At 47.7% G+C, this 18,876-nt stretch overlaps 1 protein-coding gene across 5 annotated transcripts in view; it reads right to left on the bottom strand.

Annotated features, from left to right (window-relative positions):
- Positions 1 to 17,548, bottom strand: part of CNOT6L (CCR4-NOT transcription complex subunit 6 like) — a 32,460-nt gene extending 14,912 nt beyond the window's left edge. Inside the window, exons 1-2 of one of the 5 annotated variants that reach the window (XM_074588661.1) lie at positions 14,667 to 15,031; positions 14,352 to 14,530 (exon numbers count right to left, since the gene is read on the bottom strand). The gene's annotated coding sequence lies outside the window, so the exon portion shown is untranslated. The other 4 variants (XM_074588660.1, XM_074588663.1, XM_074588662.1 and 1 more) reach the window with 4 other exon arrangements.
- Between the last annotated feature and the right edge of the window lie 1,328 nt (positions 17,549 to 18,876).

Genomic DNA, 18,876 nt, shown 5'->3' with positions numbered 1-18,876 from the left:
TACCGTTCCCACTGCCAGATGCCAGTAGCTTCACTCCTCGCAATGGGAGAGAAGTCAGACAAACACCCCAGAGCCTGGTGATAAAGTCTTTAAAACTGCGGTGGTTAAACCATCTGAGTCACCCTATACTCATCCATACCCCTCCCCAGGCCAAGAGATGACCACTGACCAGGTGACACCATCAAAAAGCTTCAGGATTACAGTTTCCTCCTTGGCAGGGGACCCAATTAAATTATGTTGAAGTATGGCTCATTATGAGAAGTGCTCTGCCAATTTAAAGCAATTTGCGGCAGTCAGAGGCCCTCCAATGAAATGAGCCCTGAACGGCGAGTCAAACGACACGCACATTTTTCAGATATTAGTCACTTTAATATTATTTTGAAATAGTAGTGAGTCAAACGAGCATCAGTGTAATTTCCACAGTTACAGAAAAGGGAAAACAAACCTAAATCAAATATACTCTTTTTTTTTCTTCTGCGTCACAACAACATTGAGCAAGACTTGAAAGCCACCACATGTATTTTTTTGAAGCAAAAATGAATTCTGCCTGGGTTCCCAACTCCTATCGTTCCCATCTCTTCTTCTGCTTGTCCTGGAACTAAACCAGTATCCAAAAATCTCAGCCTATTTTTCCTCGGTCTTCAGGGAGCTACACTGAGTTCCCTGAATCAGTTAACCCCAAAATCGGATGGGTATTAGCAAAAGGAACAAAGCAGGAAGATGCAGCCAGGGATGTGGGAACTGAAGCAGCACTGATTTAGGTCAGCTTGAGCTGTTGCGGAGTTGCACCCTGTGGGTTCAAGCAAGGCCTTTGCTAAAATTCAGCTTACGCAGGCATGACATGCGCAGAATAAGTGCACTCAGTTTCTTTGCTTTTCAAGTGGGATCAAAAAAGGAATTCTTGCCGGTTTTTCTTCTAAGGCGTTCCCTTGGAAAACTTCGGAAGCTGCTAAAACTTTACAAGTCTAACCATGTAAACCTAAATTGTATGACCCTGATACTGTGTTAGTTAAAGAAAACTTGAACATGAGACCATCACTGTATTAGTAAAAGCAGTATTTAAGCTCTGAACAAACTTCAAAATCCGGGTGTTCCTAACAATGTCATGTTTATGCGCTAACTCTTTGGCTACAAGTCCATCCCTCAAAAGCCTAGAGCTGAACTGTCAGAGCTGGGTTACTCAGCTGAAACCCTTTGTGTGTCCCAGGTGAACTTAATCAGCTCTCACTCAGGTGTATATAAAAAGGGCTCGGGGGAAGTTGCTTGGTTTGGAAGTGTTGCAAAGGGTGGGTCTGTGGCTGCCTTTTTTTACACTCTTGTTTCTATATGCTGCTGTTTTTGTTGGTTTTTGTGTATGGGGCACACTGACTATCAATTAAAGCCCCCCAAAAAGGAATGCCTTAACAGTAGTGAAGAGCGGCAAAGAAGAAAGTTTTCAGCTATCAGGCTGCGTCACTGGCTTTTACTCTGAAGACATGTTTTTTTGGCAACAAACAGGAGCTTCTGCACTCTCGGAGTTTCAGACAACCAGGTAATAACAAAAAAGAGGACTGCTATTTTCTATTTAACTGTCTAAGATCCTCTGAAGTTATACAGGTGTGGAGAATAGGAGATAGGGAGGATATAGTTAGCAGTATGAAATATAAACTGTGATTTTTCTTAGGGAGAAGCTGAAGGCAGCCCTACAAACTGCATCAGCACGAGAGAAAAAAGGATGCTATGCTAGGGATTAAGAAATTTCTTAAATCACAGTGTATTTTTTCTTGTATGGGTGGGGGAAATCAACAGCAGCTGTGAACACAGGAAAACCTCTCCCATTACACAGCACATCCAAACCCACCAAAGTAACTACCTCAGGGTCGCTATGAGAGATGAACTGCATCACTATAGTTTTTAATGAAGTCAGATGTCGTCTTCCGAAGGCAAATACCCCTCATCAGGCAGTGGGATTAATGTATGTTCAGAGGAAAGAGCAAGCCTGCTCAAAGCTGTCCAGATTATTTGGTGTCTATGTTGCAGGAGGACTTTGAAGCCAGATAGGTGAAAGGCCCTTAAAGCAACGTGCTGCTCCAAAATAATGACCAGTCCCTTCCCCAGAGAGGTTAGAAGATGCATTTCTTAAATTACAGTGACTATAACGTGTCGTTCCATTTAAGTTTTCCTACCTCAGTGCATAAGGTCTGCCTCTAACGAGGAAGCAAATCAAAAAGAGCTGCAACTTCATCTCGCTTCAGCCCTGTGTTCACGGATGTGTTGACGCAACTCAAAACCCTCGCCTCCAACGGCGTGACGTTCTTTGTGATTTTTATTTTATTTTTTTTTTTCGGTCTCTGGATAGAGATGAGTCAAACTGCCGAAGTGTTTTGAAAACTATCCAGGCAGACGGCCCTGAATCATTCCTCCTTCCTCTGCGTGCTAACAGCCTACTGTCCATCCACTTCCATATGGTGATCCCTCCCAGGATTTAAAAATCCTGCTGGCTGATGAAGCCAGAGTGTGTGCGTACGTGTGTATACACGCGGGCACATGTTATTTAACGTTGGAAAGTTGGACCACAACCCGGAAAACGGTGCCATTTTTATGTGTTTATTTTGTAAACGGGACTAAAAAGTTGCAAAGGGAGGAGAGGAAGGCTACTCGTCTGTAATAAGCGTGCTCTGCTTTTAAGTGAGTGTATGACAAAAGTCTCCCCATTTTGGCCTTCTGAAGGAGAAGTACAGTCAATACCCACAAACATAAAAAATTCTTAAGAGTCCTGTAGGGGGGATGAAGATCAAGAAAATAAGGTGATTGTTTGAGGGTATGTTAAGGGGACTTAAAACAAAACTGCTAATGCTCGGATACGTATATATATGTTAGCTTAACGTAAACTACTTAGTGTATCAGTGTATATATAGTAACTAGTGTAAATATGCTAGCAAGAAAACATGCATGGGGAATTTGAATCGTCTTTTGCTTGGATCTGAATTTCCTTCATTGTGCTTTCCTGCAGGAACACGTTCAAGCACCTCTGCATACGCCGTCCCTACCGAGAGAGTTCAACGAGCACCGCGAGTCTGCCAACAAAGGTACTGTCCCTTTTCAGTTCCTTATTCCAAGTAACCTGGTTGGGAATAGAGAGTATCAGCAGAACGAATAAAAATGCCTCATTGTGGGGTTTTTATTAAAAAGAGGAAAATAAGCGCTTTGTTGCTGTCATTTCCAATGCTGAGATTTCAAACAACCTTTGAGGAAAATATAATTTAAGTACAGAAATAGCAACTACTTGGACACAAGTATCCTACCAACAGGAGGAGTTAAACAGTAAGTGGAAATAAATCGCAAGGCAAAAGATGCAATTTGAAGTGAATATTACATCTAAGGAATAACAACGAAAATTTCAAGCTTAGCAGCATGGAGCTAGCAACAAATGATAAAGTCCACAAGTACAACTGAAAAAAAAAATGTTTTGTTTTACAAATCTGTGAAAAGATGTATTTATTTTCACGCCATCCATCCAAGAAAATTGTTTCTCGTGAGAAGGCACGCCGATTCTGCTGTACAAAGGGCTCCTCTATGTGAACTCAGTAGGACTACTGATCTCCACTCACTAGCAATCTCTTATTTACCGGGAAGAGTCCAAAACCACATAGTGAGAAGACATCTAGACCATTAAAGATGATCTCCTTTCAAGTCTGTAGTAACTGCTTCTATAGTAACCTGTAGGCAGGGCCTCAGCCCGGTTTGCTGCTGCTTAAATAATCTGGGCTCCAAGTGGGAAGGAGACAGGACCTTACTTCTGTAATGCTGTTAGCAAATTACATCAGCTTGTACTCTTCTCGTCTGCTAATACATTTAAAAATACAGCAAGGTAATGGGGGGGGGGTGGTTTCTTCAACCACATCAGTCGTGCATCTAGAACCAAACTTGCTCTGGTAAGACATCTTTGTTACTCTTAGGTTCGGTAATTAAATACCTTAATGTGAAACTTTTAGAGAGCATTGACACATAGCGCAGGCTGAACATTTCAATATAAGTGCCGCTTCTGCTACATGATCAAGATAAATACTAGACGTAGAAAACATACCAACAAAATAAGCTTCAGTCCTTCCACGTACCTATCACAAGGCAGATCTCCGTCAAGGACTATAGCTTTATGTTGCAGCTGATGTAGGCAAAATACGCAGAAGTGGAAAGACTTTAGTGGGATCTCTATACTGATGCCAAGAGGATGAAAAGCTGTTCCTCTAAGATGTATATATATGACCTATAACTGGTCAGGAGGCATGTTTGTGCTGAGAAGCAGAAGGGACCAGACTCTTACTATGGTGCTGCCCCTGCCTGGCAATTTTATCTTTGCCACAGTCGAGGGAAACTCACAGCCATCCATTGGGTTTGGAACAAGGTCGTACAGGCAGGAGGCATCTTCATGGAGTAACTTCAGGGTTGGGAATAGAGCACTACTCCTTGATGGACTTGGTTGACAATTTGGAAAGTGTTGCGCTCGCTTACCTGAGCGGTGACAACCCTGCGAGAACCTGCAGGCGGTATTTTGGACTTGCATTCACCCACTCCAGCTAGCGAGGCCAGAAGCGTGGTGAAAAGGATGCGTCAACAAGCAGCACGGCAACAATACGATGGAATTTGTCCAAACCTTGCTCTAGTTTTTATTCCATGTGGTACTTAGATTAGGCTCAGCAAGAGGAGGCTATTTAGGTTTCGCGTGTTCAGTTTCACAGATGATCCTCCCTTTGCTCATGAGCGAGTTCTCCATCGCGCGAGAGGTGCAGCAGTTCATAGGGATCTGCCAGCGGCTGCTGTACAAAGGGACTGTTTTCAGGGATTGAAAACACAGTAGCTGTTACCTTAACTACACAGCTTTCTTCCTTTCCAGCAGGGAATTGCCTATGCCCGGCACACTGGTTAGGGTACCGGCTCAGCTCACACTGAGCTGCTTAGGTGCTGTCGAGCCCCTGTAGGGCATGGAAAACAAGACGTACGACCGGCTGCAGGGATGTTCAGCAACCACATCCTGCGAAGCTTCTCGCCTCCTCGGCCCGTCAGACATAAGGCACAAGCCCAAGCGCAGGGAAATTCAAGTTTGGGGTGGGAATTATGAAACGCAAGTGCTAACCAAGAACCTGCAGCTGACAGTCAATGCAGTGGTGAAGGGATCCCAGGGGGCTTCGTGTTATCACTTCAACAAAGACCATGAAAGCCTAGAGAAGCATAGAAAAGTCATAAAGCAAATCCTGGAGAAAAAAAAAAAGGCAGCAGAAGCCAAGGGGAGGAGTGGGAAGGGAGGGAACGAACTGTATTTGATTAATTCTAGAGCCAACTGGCACTCACTTGATGGAAATGCTAATTGTCCTACTGACATACACCCACTAGTTATTTCCCCCTGTTCACTCATCTCCTCTAAATGAAGTACAGAGTCTTTTCTTAAATCACAGGTAACACAAGAATATCCAGGTTTCCACCCTTCCTCTTCCTCTATGTCACATCCCCACTTACAAGAACAGCCGAACTATTTACTGCATGGAAAGAATATGTAGCATTACGCAGCTATTTTTAATTTCTGTACTTAGTTAACACTTCGGTCCTCACTCCAAAAGAACAGTTTTTGCTCTGTTTTAAATAGTCTGTTACCTCTTGTTGTGTGTGTAATATAAACCCTTGAGTATCTGCATCAAGTCACAGGGTAATACCCGCCTTTGTCTGCAGATGCCTTTTATTCTTATTGCTTTCAAAGGAGCTCTCAGGGACTAGTTTACAGGCAAACACAGGGTAGGCAGCTCGTCAAAACCAAAGCTCTGATTAACAGAAATGCATACAAGAGGTCTATTATAGGGCAAGAAGAGGTTTCAACAGGCAGCCTGTAAATAAACCTAATCAGAAGCCCCCAGAGGGATGGTTTAAAGAGTACATTTATTTACACAAGTATCCCACACCAGTTCAAAGAAATGACCCATTTGCAACGTCGCCCCATCCCCTGGAGAGCATTGGTCTTTTAATGAGATACAGGACAGAGTGGCTTAAAGGATTAAGAACTGAAGTCACCGGGAGTCCGGGGAAGGAAGCAGGCAGTGCCGGCTCAGTGGCAAGCATCAAGAAGGAAAGCAGCAGTGCGTGGCTGCAGTTTAAAGCAGGAGTTTTTCCTAGTACCGGTTTGACAGCGATAGGACCGGGGACGCAGAAAACTCTCAACACCAAGAACCGAGCACGCTTACAGCGTCGGGGGGTGTGCGAGCGTCCCGCCGAGCCTCGAGGGAAAGAGCTGTTTTATTGACAAGCCTAATCCCGCACCTCAGCTCATCCAGGCACTCGCTTAGAAATGGTAAAGACCCTGTTCAGGTCGCCCCGAGCCAACACCTTATCTCATTCAACCCCTCAGGATCAATAATTGGAGAGAAGTCAGCTATCGACCTGTTTTTTGCACAAAACTACACCGGAATTGTTAATTCACGCACACCGCTGCAGCAACTTGGAAGTGGTCTTCTCAGCAAACGTTTCCTCCGTTCTTTAAAATACAATTCGAATCATCAATAACCTTTCATCCTTCAAAGAAAAGTTTGTGCTAGGAGAAAAGAAGAAACGAGATTATTTCTGCGGCTACGACATTATCTTACCCTTTTAAGTGGTAGGCTGCCAACACTTTTAACAAAATAAGCGAAGCCCAGCAGCACTTCAGCTACTCTCCTTATATGATAGAAAGATAACGGCCAGCTTATCGCTCACAATCTGTTCTTTGCAGCAATAATTAACAAGAGAGAAATCTGCCACCAGAAAACTTAGCTTTAAAGTTACACGGCCTGCTCTGCTCAGCTACAGGTAGGTTTGGATGAGTCAAAGCTCAAGATTTTAAAAGGAAGGGGGGTGGGGGTGGAAGCCATAGGAATAGGTACACACCAATAGTGGAAACTGTTTTGCAATCGCTGGCGCAATAAATTAGTCCTTTAATATTACAGCCCCGTTTCGACAGGCCACAGGATGCTGCATCAGTGCTCAAAGTAGCTAGGCTTGTATGCTCAGAAGAGGAGGAGAAAGAAAAGGGATCTCTTTAAAATCAAGCCGTTTGTAGGCATAACCCCCTTTCTCGGTAGGGCACGCTTAAATGTACTTTACCTCTTTAATCAAAGTATTAAAAAAGCTTGCCTGATAGCCTAAGAAAAGCATATTGTTTGGATATCAAAAGATAGTTAGTTCAGCTGCTTCTGTATCTGATTACACAAATCTTTCCCGTGCGCATTTACACCACACTTAAACTTGCAAATACTACATTTAGTTTTAAAATCAACGTTGACAAGTAACAGATACTCCTCTAGCTACATTCCAGCAAGGTGGAAAATGAGAAACTACGGCAACAGTAGCCTAAGACAATCTCTGTGGGGCCCAGGAAATTCACCTCTCACAGAAAGGGAGACGCGGATATCCGGAGGTTAAACAACGAGCATCTGTGAAATCTGACTGCAACAAGACACAAGATCTGGGATCTCCAGTGGGTTAAAACACTACCCCGTGCAGGAGGTAGCCTGCTCTCTAAACCAAAATTTGCAGAAGGCTACTTCTGTTGCCCAGAACGATCGCTGTAATGTTTCATTTATTAGAGGGAAGCAGGCCGTACAGGAACAAACCCTGAGGTCTGTGTTAGCTGTCAGGGGGCACGGCCGAGAGCCGACATGAATTTTACCCTTTCCTCTGCCAGAAGATAGGTTGAACTTGGATGGATTCCTCTGTTCAGCCACTTGAAGGGATTTCATCTAAAGTCCATGTGTTACCTAACAAGGGGAATACCTTTGGCACTTCTTGCTGAAGTTTTTCAAACCGGCCAATTTCCTGCTACTTCTTAATATGCCAGCATGAGAGAAGTTAATTCAAGAGTTTCCTAATGTTTGCGTTTGCAAAGGCTTCCTCGTGGTCCCCCCTCCCTCTCCGGCATGCTGAGTTTTGGTCACGGTCCTTTGCTGCGGATTTGGAGTAACGCAAGCCATCGGGCACCATCGGAAGAGCTGTGGCACTAACACTTTCGAGGCACTGAGGTGCTAGGAGGTCCAAGTGCTCATGGCACTAAGTACTATAAACCTGCAAAGAAGATAATGATCTCTGAAAGGAAGATAACGAGGAGGAATACAGTCCGAAGCCCCGGTCCTACCAAGCATCCCTCACCGCTGGGTTGCAGGCACACCGCCGCTTTACAGAAGCAGAGGCTAAAGCAAGAGCACAGAGACAGTGGGGTATGCGGAAGAGGCAGGTAGGCATTCAGGAATGCTGTAGCATTGTTGACAGCTTGAGGTTTTAAACCAGGTAATTTTCCAAGTAGAAAATACTTATGAGTTATACTCATCTCCCCGCATGCACGTCCAAGGTTGTTTTGTCCATACCTGCAGCTGCTGCGAAATACATGGCCATCAATTGAAAACTGAGCGGTACCACCTTTACCTGCGCGGGGAGCTTTGTTTGGCAGCACTTAGGGGTTTCTACAGCAGGCAGAAAAGCATCTTGCAGTTCATCGCAGGACTAGTCACTGCGCAGCCTTCAAGTCACACCACACACCAAAAAACACATCAAAGAATGAAACGGATATCCTACGGTCAAAGCCTCGCTCAGGCTTTGCTACTTAAATCTGCAAAAAAGCCGTAGAACCTTGTAATCTGAGACATTTGAAAGAGATCTTAATACTGCAAAAAAAACCAAAAAACAAACCAACCCCAAACCTCCTATTCTATCAACAGGTCTCAAACGCTTAATATATGTGCTTCTCTCATCCACTCAAAATATTCCTAATTTACCCGATGAACTCCACCCCTTCACAGTCTTGTGCTCCAGACCAACAAGGAGAAGGAAGAGGATCATTGCACGGGTACAGAAATGCGCCTAGAGATTGAACTACTCCCAGTGGTAAAACGTAATTTGGCTGGAGGAAAAAAATGCAAGCCAAGGGCCATCTGACGAGCTGAACCAGAGTCTTCCTGGCACTTGTGACTATATTCTGGTACGTGAGAAGTCGTCTGGCCCCGTTTTCCTTTTGCTTTCTTAACTGTCCAAAACAAAAAGGGATTAGAGGAAAGGCGTTCACAAGTGGAAATTTCTGCTGGGTGGATAATTCATCCTGTGCTAGCTCTCTCCCACTTGCAGGGCCAGTCGTAAATTCACGTAACAGAATAAATACAAATTGAATTTTAAGGTATAGAGGAAGCAGTAACAAGTCTTCTGGAACTATGCTCAGCACTGCCCCAGTTGGTCTTCTCCTGCCAGGAGCTGCAAATTCCACGAGCCTAAGAAAATGCAAAGAGGAGTGTTTTTTTTACCTGGAGAGCATGGTTTCTGACAACTGTTCTGCTTTTATGTCCCTTGCAAGCCAGTTTTAAGTTTCCTGTCTGTATCAGCAGGAAGCTCTATCTTGCAGCAGCCCTTGCGCATACTGATATGTGCTCCGACAAGAAGCGAGCGAACCAACCCTTTCCGAAAGGCCAGGAAACACTGGCAGTTTCGCAGCGCTGGTAGCGGTTCCTATCTGCGTTTCTCTCCGCAGGCGACGGGATGACAACTCTACGCTTTCCTCCGAGCGTCTTAATTCTGTTCCAGCTCTCAGCCTGAAGCAATCAGAAAAGCAAAGGGTATTCTCCACGTGTGAAGGCTGACTCGAGATAAAAGACATTTATTTGAGGGAGATACGCACCCCTTGTGCCATCGGGAAGCTTATTGATTTCACACAAGTACGTATGGCAAGCAAGTCTCAGGTACACATCCACCTCCACCCCCGAGAGCAAACTCCCTAGCTTGCATGGAAGAGATGAATGTATCCGGAGTCCTTGAATGGGACCTTTCCATCGGAAGCTCTCAAATACCTTTCTAGGCCATAAAATCTTAGCCTTAAAGTACCAGGAGCAGGAACAGCTGCAGGCCACAGAGCTGAAAATTTAAAAAACGTCAGGATCTTTCCACTTGGCTGTTTACAAAACACAGGACGGTAGTATCCAACAAAACATACTTTGTATGTTTTCTGCTTTCTCCCTTTCTGAATTTTCCAGCTAGTATTGCGTAGAAAAAAAACAGACAGAACTCTGCAGGAGGAAGTCTTCCGCAATGTGCTGCTCTCTCTACACCCTTAAAGCCAAGCCAGAACTTTCAAAGAGAGCCTTTAGATTGATTCCTTAGGCAGGAAAAAAAAGCAAAACTAATTTGTGATTAGAAGGCACAAAGATGGTCAGTCAGATGGAAGCATTCCTGAAAAGCGAGGGGAGAGCGACCCAATCAATTCATTCAGCTGCCCTGCAGGGCAAACAGCCAACTTGAGCCCAGTCTACAAATCCTGATTATTACTAACAGCTTGACTAAAAGCGGATGTTTTTTTGTAGTTATCTTTGTACTCGTGAAATCTGATGAACGGAAAAAAATACGTTGGACAGGCCCCGCCACCAAAGCAAAAAGGACAAAAAAGAGAGCGGGTTGCTTTGCGCTACTGCTCCCAGTGTGAGGTTCGGGTCCCTCACTCGGAGAATAAACTTGCTGAAAAAGGTCGTTTCGCCTGGCAGTGGGCATTCGAAGAAATGAAAACAAAAGAGGCTTTCTGGGTTTCAGATTTACCCGAAAGGCTTACATCTTAGCACTCACAAAACTTTGCTTAGCAGCCCATAAAAAAACTCCTTTTCAAAATGATCTGTCAGTAAAGCAGGTTTCTGGAGCTGTTAAAATGTCTTAAGAAGAAAACCACAGCCATTTTTTACATGGCGAAGGCTGCCTTTTCAATACCAGGGCCCCGTAAGGTGAAGGCTCCGTACCCTTTCTGTCTGTAGCTGTGAGCTGTGGCAAGTGTATTGCCACAGCAAATGCCACAGCAAAAGGCAACTCCCTCTCCCCCTCGGTTTTCCTGAGACCGTTCTTCTCCTTGCCCGCTCTGAAAGCGGACAACGGAACTTCCCTCTGCAGCAACACAAGGCTAAACGTTCCTCTCTCTTCCAACTTGCAGAGCTGCTTCGGTCCACCAGTACTTTTTGCCTTTAAAAAGCATTTAGGATATTTTAATTTGGTTTTTAGTTTCAGGTGGTTGTAGGTAGGAGACTGGGGAGCTCTTGACTTGCAGTAGTAGTTGCGCGAGACTGGTGGCCAGGATAAAGGGCCCTTAGTCGGGAGCTTTGGCTTGCCTTCCCCTTCTTCCTCCGGAGACCTCGGGAAGGCAAAGGCCCACAGGCTCTTCGGAGGAGAGCTGCCTCCGGTAGCTCCCCAGCCATAAAAATTCCTGCTGCTCCTAGCCGAGGGCACAACAGGTTTGGCTTTACGCTTGGTTTAGGGTAAGGAATAATCCTGATTCACATCAGCAGGGATGAGGGCAGGCTGCTCTGAAGGATTAGTTGCTCCGTGTCTGTAAACAGTCAAAGATTTACTGATCCTCAAGCCGCAAATGGCGGGGGAACCCTTAAAACTAAAAGCCCTTCTGAAGGTCCATCACCCCATGGACTCAGTAAGTACGTGACCCCTCCCGGGGGTTGTCATCTTCATTCCTAGACTGATCATTGTCATTGGCATGATGGACGCTTTGGTGGGACAAGTAAAATACTACAGGAGCTCCTGTGGACCTGCCTGAACTGGAGCCAGATGGCAATGCTGCTGTTTTGATCCTGAGATCCCTGTTTTTGACACCTCCGCTTTTAATCATGAGCGTCATCAAGCAAGCCTCAGCTTGCTTTTTCGGCAGCGAGGCAATGAGCAAAAACGCCTCCTCTTCCTCTCTCCTCTGGCCCCACTCTCGCTTTTGTGCTCAAAGTGGAAGTTCCAAAAGGGAAAAGTATTTCATTTCTCTGCTGCTACGGCAGAGACGGTCTGAGCACCTTTGCTAACAGGACTGTGTTGGAAACCTGTGAAATCTGTCTGCAGACAGCGTATGCGCGGTGATAGCTTTATTTAAAATATGCACCTATACCACAGGCTTCGTATCCTAGGAAATCTGCAGATAAGAGTCCTACAGCCCTTTTAATCTCATTTTTTATATACCTTTCTCAGAGAAAACATAAAGTTCCTTTGCAGGCAAGCAGAATGGGAAAGACAATAAACCATTTAGCTAAATGCTAGGCATAAACAGCTACAACGCCGTGCAATCATAAAACGCCATTAATCATTTACATCAGGAAACGCCAAAGTAAGGGGGAACACACACCACCTTATCTGTTCCTTGTGTACACATGTGGGTTACAAGCTTGAGTTGAATTACTTGTGTGCCTGACACACAACGGCTAAATGAGGTTCGGTTCCTTGCTCCTACGTGCTCACTTCGTACAACTTCAAAAATTTGTGTTCGCTGATCGTGTGTGACTTGTATCTAAAATTGTTTGTAGCTGTTTCTTCATCTTGGAGCACTTTTACAGGTGCTGGCTTAACTTGTCCCCTTGAAAATAACAGCATTTGTTTCTTGTAGAATATCGTATAAGGCCTTTTTGCCCTATGTAAGGCACTTCTGCCTACCTTTAATCATATTTTCAATGACCACCTCTCAGACCCTGGAGAGAAAGCTTTCTGTAGTGTCTGAACGTTGAAGTCACACTTCTTGATCCTGTGTAGGGAGATGTGCAAGTGGCTGCAAAAGTTGTTATAAACAAGATTCCAGAGCAACTTTTCTGGAGAGATTTTCTTCCAGTGCTGCTCTTTTTTTTTTTTTTTTTTAAGAGTAATTTTAGTTTGGGGTGGGGTTTTTTGGTGGATGTGGGTTTTTTTCTCCCGAGTAACAGAAACCAAGTCATGTCCAGTACCTTGCCGTTACAGGTAGCTGTCACGTAGCCCTTTTGCGAATTTTGCAGATTTACCAAGCTTCAAACAAAGCCAGTCAGTGTGTTCAGCCAAGGGCCTTACACGGTCTTCTCTGCACCTTGCTCTTTGAGATCTACTCCGAGGCACTCCGGAAAGAGGCACGAATGGATCCAGTAAATCCTGTGCGTATAAAGTCTTTTTGCCATCCCCTGTGGGATACTGCAGAGTGTTTGCTTTGTTCCCTCTGAGCTGTTTGATTTTTTGGGGGGGTCCTGCAGTGGGAGGTACACACGTGAATTTTGCTGACACAGACCTGAGACGCACAAGCCTTTTAAGATGGGGAAGGAGAGCAACAGAATTCCAGAAACATTGTCACCAGCTAAAGATACCGATAAAGAAACGTCTTAAGAAAGTCTCTGCTTTTATCTTTACAGGTGAGATGGAGAAGCTGTACAGACAAATCACTGCAACCTGAAGAATTAATCAAAAAGTGAAGCTAGAAGGTACTGTTGCTGCCAACATGAGAATCAACGCTTTTAAAAAAACCACGAATGCTTTGCAGCCTCCATCTCCTGTTTTGTTTCTTTATTTACTGTCAGGTTAGCAAGCAAAACTGCCTCAGCACAGGGTCCAACCAGCGGCAGGGCTGGGAGCAAAGCAGCGCTTCCCCTTCCGGCAACCAGCAAAGCTCCATCGGCTCAGCTGGGGACACTTGCACTGTCAAAACAGCCTGCTGCGTGTTTTCACACATACATTAACTGATAACCTGATAAACGCAGGAGAAGGAACACCTTGTGGATTTAATCAGTTTCTGCACGGCTTTCTAGAGCGACTGGAGAGCTGACAGCAAGGTAAGTGCAGGGTTAAAGGCAGTTTGCTCCCTTAGCCAGAGCCACCAGTGGTGCACAAGGGGACGCAGACAAACGCAGGATATCTTTATGGCGCTAGCAAATCTGCTTCAGACAGGAGAAACGCTCTGATAAACTGAAGAAAGGAAATAACAAGCACCCAAGCCTCGATTACAACAGGCTATCGTCAAGAGAACCACAGAATTTGGGGGAAAAAAAATATATTACAAGAGGCTTAGCATTTAATGCTCTAAAGCAGTAAATCCACAGCAAATCCTCCTGAAACTAAATATGCCTAAGACATATTTTAACTTATTTTTTTAAAGTTCTCTCAAATGCCATCTTATGCTCCCGAACAACTAAGCTCCACCGTTACATTTGCTTTCTCACTATTCCGCAAATCAGGCTACAGCCAGTGCCTCGAGTGCCCTTTTGGCATCCCAAAAGCTCTTTCCAATAAATAGTAAGCGAGCCATTTATTCGTATTTATCTTCCCCTTTTAAACACAAGTAACCGAAAAGCGTCCAACAGATTAAAGCTGATCTAAGCAGGTCCAGGGTTTTTTTCAGTTCAAGAAAGTTTGCTCAAACTGCACTGCAATTGACGTGCAATTTTAACACTTAAAAACAGAATGGCCTCGGAAAGGTTATAATAAGAAAAAAGAAATACACCTCCCCATTTGTGCACACTGACTCTGGACAAAAAAGACAGCGGCTCCTGCGACCTATCTAAATGTAAGTTTTTGTTCTCAGTGTTTTAGATTTAAATTAAGTAAAGACTTACCCCAGTGTGGAAATTAATTAATTTTTCTCCAGTGGTGCCTTTTCATTTTACTCCCGGAGTCCACATGCAGCTTGGGATCACTTTCTGGCTTATTTCTTGTACAACTGGTGTGAAAGCTAAATATTACTGTGCTTGGCAAACCTGATCAAAAGTCTGTCTCGCTCTTAGCAGAAACAAGGCTGTCATGGCAAAACCACCACAGTCCACATGGAAAAAAACATAAAAATAAATATCCCAGCTTTATCACATGAAATGGAAGTTTTAGAAACACCTCTGGAGGGAAAGGAAACAAGTAGCAGCTAGAACACCACTTACTTCCACAAGACAATTCCCACTGCAAGCGTGACCGAGCTCCTATAGATGGTGGATGGGCAAAGGAGAGCCACACGCAGAAAACACACCCTGACCAGTCGTCCCTTCCAAGTCAGGTAAATAAATGACCAATTACGCTACATCCCTGCGAGCACGGGGCTTTCCTGCCAGCGGCACTGCTAGCAGGACAGGGAAAAACACCCTTTAGAAAACGAAAACAAGCTATATCAGTAAAAGTGCGCTTTTGCAGATAACTGCTTCTACAGCTGGGACTTCTGCTGGCACAGCTATGTCAGTCACGGGTCACACTTCGTCACAGCGCTCGCAGACAGAGCTGTGCCAGCAGAAGTTTGCCATATAGACCTGGTGGGAAACTCAGCAGCCACTAAAATGAATGTGTAAAGTGTCGTGCTGCTGCCAAACTAAGTTTTTCTAACAGCCTGATGATGGGTAGTCTTACTTCTGTGCCGCTGACACGTTAGGATCTCGGCTTCCAAGGACAGAAGAAATCTAAACTTAGCTCAGGAACATGGCAATACCTATCAGCCATTTACATTGTACTTTATCCTTCAATTAAATACACAAACTAAATTAGAAAGAGCCCCTGTAGGAAGGAAAGATAAGACGGAATAAATTAAATACTGCTGTACTTTAGCACTCAGACCGCCCTCATTTTTAATAGTAAGAAGACAACAAAACTGAAAGTGTTTAATGGGATTTGTTTAGCTGACAGCAAAGCACTGCAAAATTCCCACTGTTCAGTTAAACCAAACAGTCAAACTGTAACGGGGCTTTTGTCACCTTCAATCATCTTTGAAGACAACGAGCAAGGAGATTTAACGCCCGAGCTGACGCTCAAACACAAGTGCTGTTTGGGTGAATCGACACGATCCGGCGGGTCGTGCGTACGGCGATGTGTATCGTTACTCCAGAGCACGGAGCAGCAAGATGTCAGAAGCGCACGCGCGTGCTGCCGGTCTGCTTTGGAGCAAAACTACAAAAATCAAGTTGTAAATAAACTCCCACCACCCTCCGTGGGGGGAAAGAAAGCTACAAGCGAATGCTTCGGTGCCTCCGAACCCGCTGGCGTTCAATAATGAATAAAGCTGTGCGAAGCGCGGGGCTGTGGAAAGGAGAAGGGTTACGTACAGGAAGTCAGGTCAGGCTGCGGCGCTTGCACGCAGCGCAAAGTAAACCTCAAACGTAAAGCCTGCCTTTATCTTTCGGGAGGTATCGCCAGCACGTGGCCCTACCTAAAGCGGGCTGCGTGTCGGAGGGGCCGTGTTTGGCCATACAAATTTCCCCCCTGCTTCTTATTTTGATAGGGAGAACACAGAAATAAAATCGCTGGCAGTGCTGTGTTTGTAAAGGCCGTGCTCCACCTTTGTCAGAGCCTTCTGGCCCTCCAAACTGGGATACAGCTTCTAGGAATTCCTGGGGTTGTGTCAGAGGGAAAACTTTCTTGCTAGAAATAATGCCTTTTTTAAAAAAAAAAAAACCCCACAATAAAAAAATACTAATTTTTTTTTAGGGAAAAAAAAAAAGCACCAGGGCCAAAACATCTCAAAGGAATGGCAGAGGCTAAAAATAGACACATTATCATCACTTTCATTATCAGCCATGTCTACACACACAAGAAGTATAACTCTGAGCGACTTCAGGATGAGGCATTTTCCCCTCCACGTTAGTTTTAGTTTGCGGGGGAGCACATTTGGGCTTGGCTGAGCGTTGCAGGGAGGGGATGGCATAGGTATTAATTTAATTGTAGCAACCTCCCCCCTCCCGCTTAAACAAGGCCGTCTAAAATTCATATCAGCGGGCTGGCTCGTGAGAAGTTGTAACTCCCCAAAGCAAATACTTAGCCTATTCAAAGTTTCAAAAATTGCCTGATAAAGGCTACTCGTCTAAAGATTTCAGAAGGTCAGATAAAACTTGGTGTGGCTGCGAAACGGCAGAAAGCCACCGAGCCCTCGGCCATATTTACCAAGAGCACTGAAGTTTAAAAACCAAGCCCCAAACTGTCCCGAAAACTCAGTGTTTAGGCGCATTATTGTATTTGCGAGCACCACCGCCTGAGCTCGAAGCCCTGCTTTGATCGCAGGTGACATTCCTGCCATCCTCCTCCTACGGGACTGCTGGGGGCCATGGGGAAAAAGCGCTGAGACCCACGTCTCCCCAAAAACACCCTCCCCAACCCCGCCGAGGGGTCACCCGGGTTGTCCCATCCTGGGATACTGGTGGGTCTGGAAGGGCCCGCGGCCAAGCACTTGTGGTTGCCCCACGGGCAGGTTCACCCCACAGCCGGGGTTCCCCCCACAGCCAGGGTTCACCCCAAACCGGGGTTCACCCCACCGCTGCCACCCTCAGCCAGGGCTACGGGGTGAGCCTGGCACCCCCGAAAGCAGCTCGGGGGGCGGCTGCCAATACGCCCCAGCCTCCGGGGATCCCCTACCGCCGGGCCCGGGCCCCCCGCTCCCTCCTCACCCCCCGGCCCTTCGGAGGGGGCCCTATTCCCCTCCGGGACGCCCCCCGCCGGGGATATGCCCGCACCCCGTCCTCCCCCGCATACACGGTGCCCGTGAGGGCGCGGAGCGGCGGCTGCGAGGCGGCCCGGGCCCCGGCGGCCGCCCCGGGTGCTGGCCCCGGTGCTGGCGGGGCGGCGGCGGGGCCCGACATGGCGGCGCGGGCCCGCTCCCCTCGCTCCCCGCCCCGCCAGGCCCCGTCGGGCCGCGGCGCTCACCTGCATCCGGCGCGGCGGGGCGGCGGGGCCGGCGGCGGCAGGGCGGCGGGGCGGCGGGGCGGCGGGCAGCAACGACATGCAGGCGGCGGCCCGCCGGGGAGCGGTGCCGGGCCGGGGACGGAGCCGCGGGGGCCGGGGCGGCGGCGGCGGCGGCGGCGGCGGTGGCGGGGAGGAGCGGGCCGGGGCTCGGGCGGCGCGGAGGGCGGAGGAGACGGAGGAGGAGGCGGGGAGGGAGGCGGGCGGTGCCGGGGCCGTGGAGGAGGGGGACCTCGGGCACACGCCGGGCCTTGTCACCGGCCCGCAGCCGGTGTCAACACCTGCTCGGGGCAGGGAACGACGCGCTACCGGCCCGGGGCGGGGGGGCATCACCGGCTTGGGGGGACACCACGGAGCCGGGAGGGGGACACCGGCAGGTCGCCGAAACACCCGACGAGGGGAAGACACCCCATTTTTACCTCATGATTTTGTCGGTGACAGCTCTGTGGAGCGGGAGCCGAGGAGGCGGTTGTCATCGGCCCCCCCCCCCCCCCCGGGGGGACGTGGCTGGGGTTTGGGGGAGGCTTCTTTGGGGGGGCTGCTTGACCCCCCAGGTTATGGAGGCGAGGCGGTGAGGAGGGTTGGGAGAGCGGGAGAGGGAAACGGCCGCCGGCGAAGGCGGGGGGGCCGCAGGGCCAGACCTCCTCTTTGAGGGTGCAGGCGTCTCCTCTTCAAGTGTCGGTCCCGCTTGTTTCTCCACAGGCTCCTTTTTTTTCCGGGGAATCCTTTTCGGCGCCCCAAATTTCAGTTGTACGGACCCGCGTGAGACGGGGGATGCTCGTCTGGGCGGCTGGGGTGAGGAAGCGCAGGTAAATGTGGCTCCAGCGTTAGAGCCCCCCCTCTTCTCTCAGGCGCACCAACATCCCGTCGGTGGCCCGTTCCGCGGTCGATGAGGAGGAAACGTGGGCCTACCGTGAGGGAAAGATGGGTTGAAAAATAAAATAAAAGCAGCAGCCGGGGGCGGGGAGGGACGTAGGTCTTTGCGCGCTGGCCTGTGGGACAGCCCGGGTGGGAAAATGGTGTGGGGAGGTGTCTGCAGGAGCAGCAGGCGGCGGAGGGGGCACGGGGTGGGACGAGATCAGGGCCAAGAGCTTTTTATTCCAACCTGGTTTCTGCCCAGGCTCGTGCTGGACGAAAAAAGCTCATTTTATGCTCCGAGAGCGGGAAGTGCAGACGGAGCCCCTGCGATAGAGGCGGGGGGGTTTGGGAGCAGGCTTCGAGTCACGGGGAACGGCTGCACGTTAACCGTGAGTCCGTGTTTCCCTCCCAGGGCCAAAATCCACAGCAGCGACCCTGCGCGTGACGAGCCGGAGCCTCCCAAGGGACCGAGGAGTGACGGAGGGCGACCATAAAGGATGCAGCTCGTTACCTGATGACCGTTTAAACGGAGCCACGGGGTGAGTCTTGTGTGAAATTGCCCCCGCTATGGGAGACACA

The sequence above is a fragment of the Larus michahellis genome, chromosome 5 (assembly GCF_964199755.1).
Source record: "Larus michahellis chromosome 5, bLarMic1.1, whole genome shotgun sequence".
NCBI classification, from domain to species: Eukaryota; Metazoa; Chordata; class Aves; order Charadriiformes; family Laridae; genus Larus; species Larus michahellis.
This window is presented reverse-complemented; position numbering and strand designations above follow the sequence as displayed.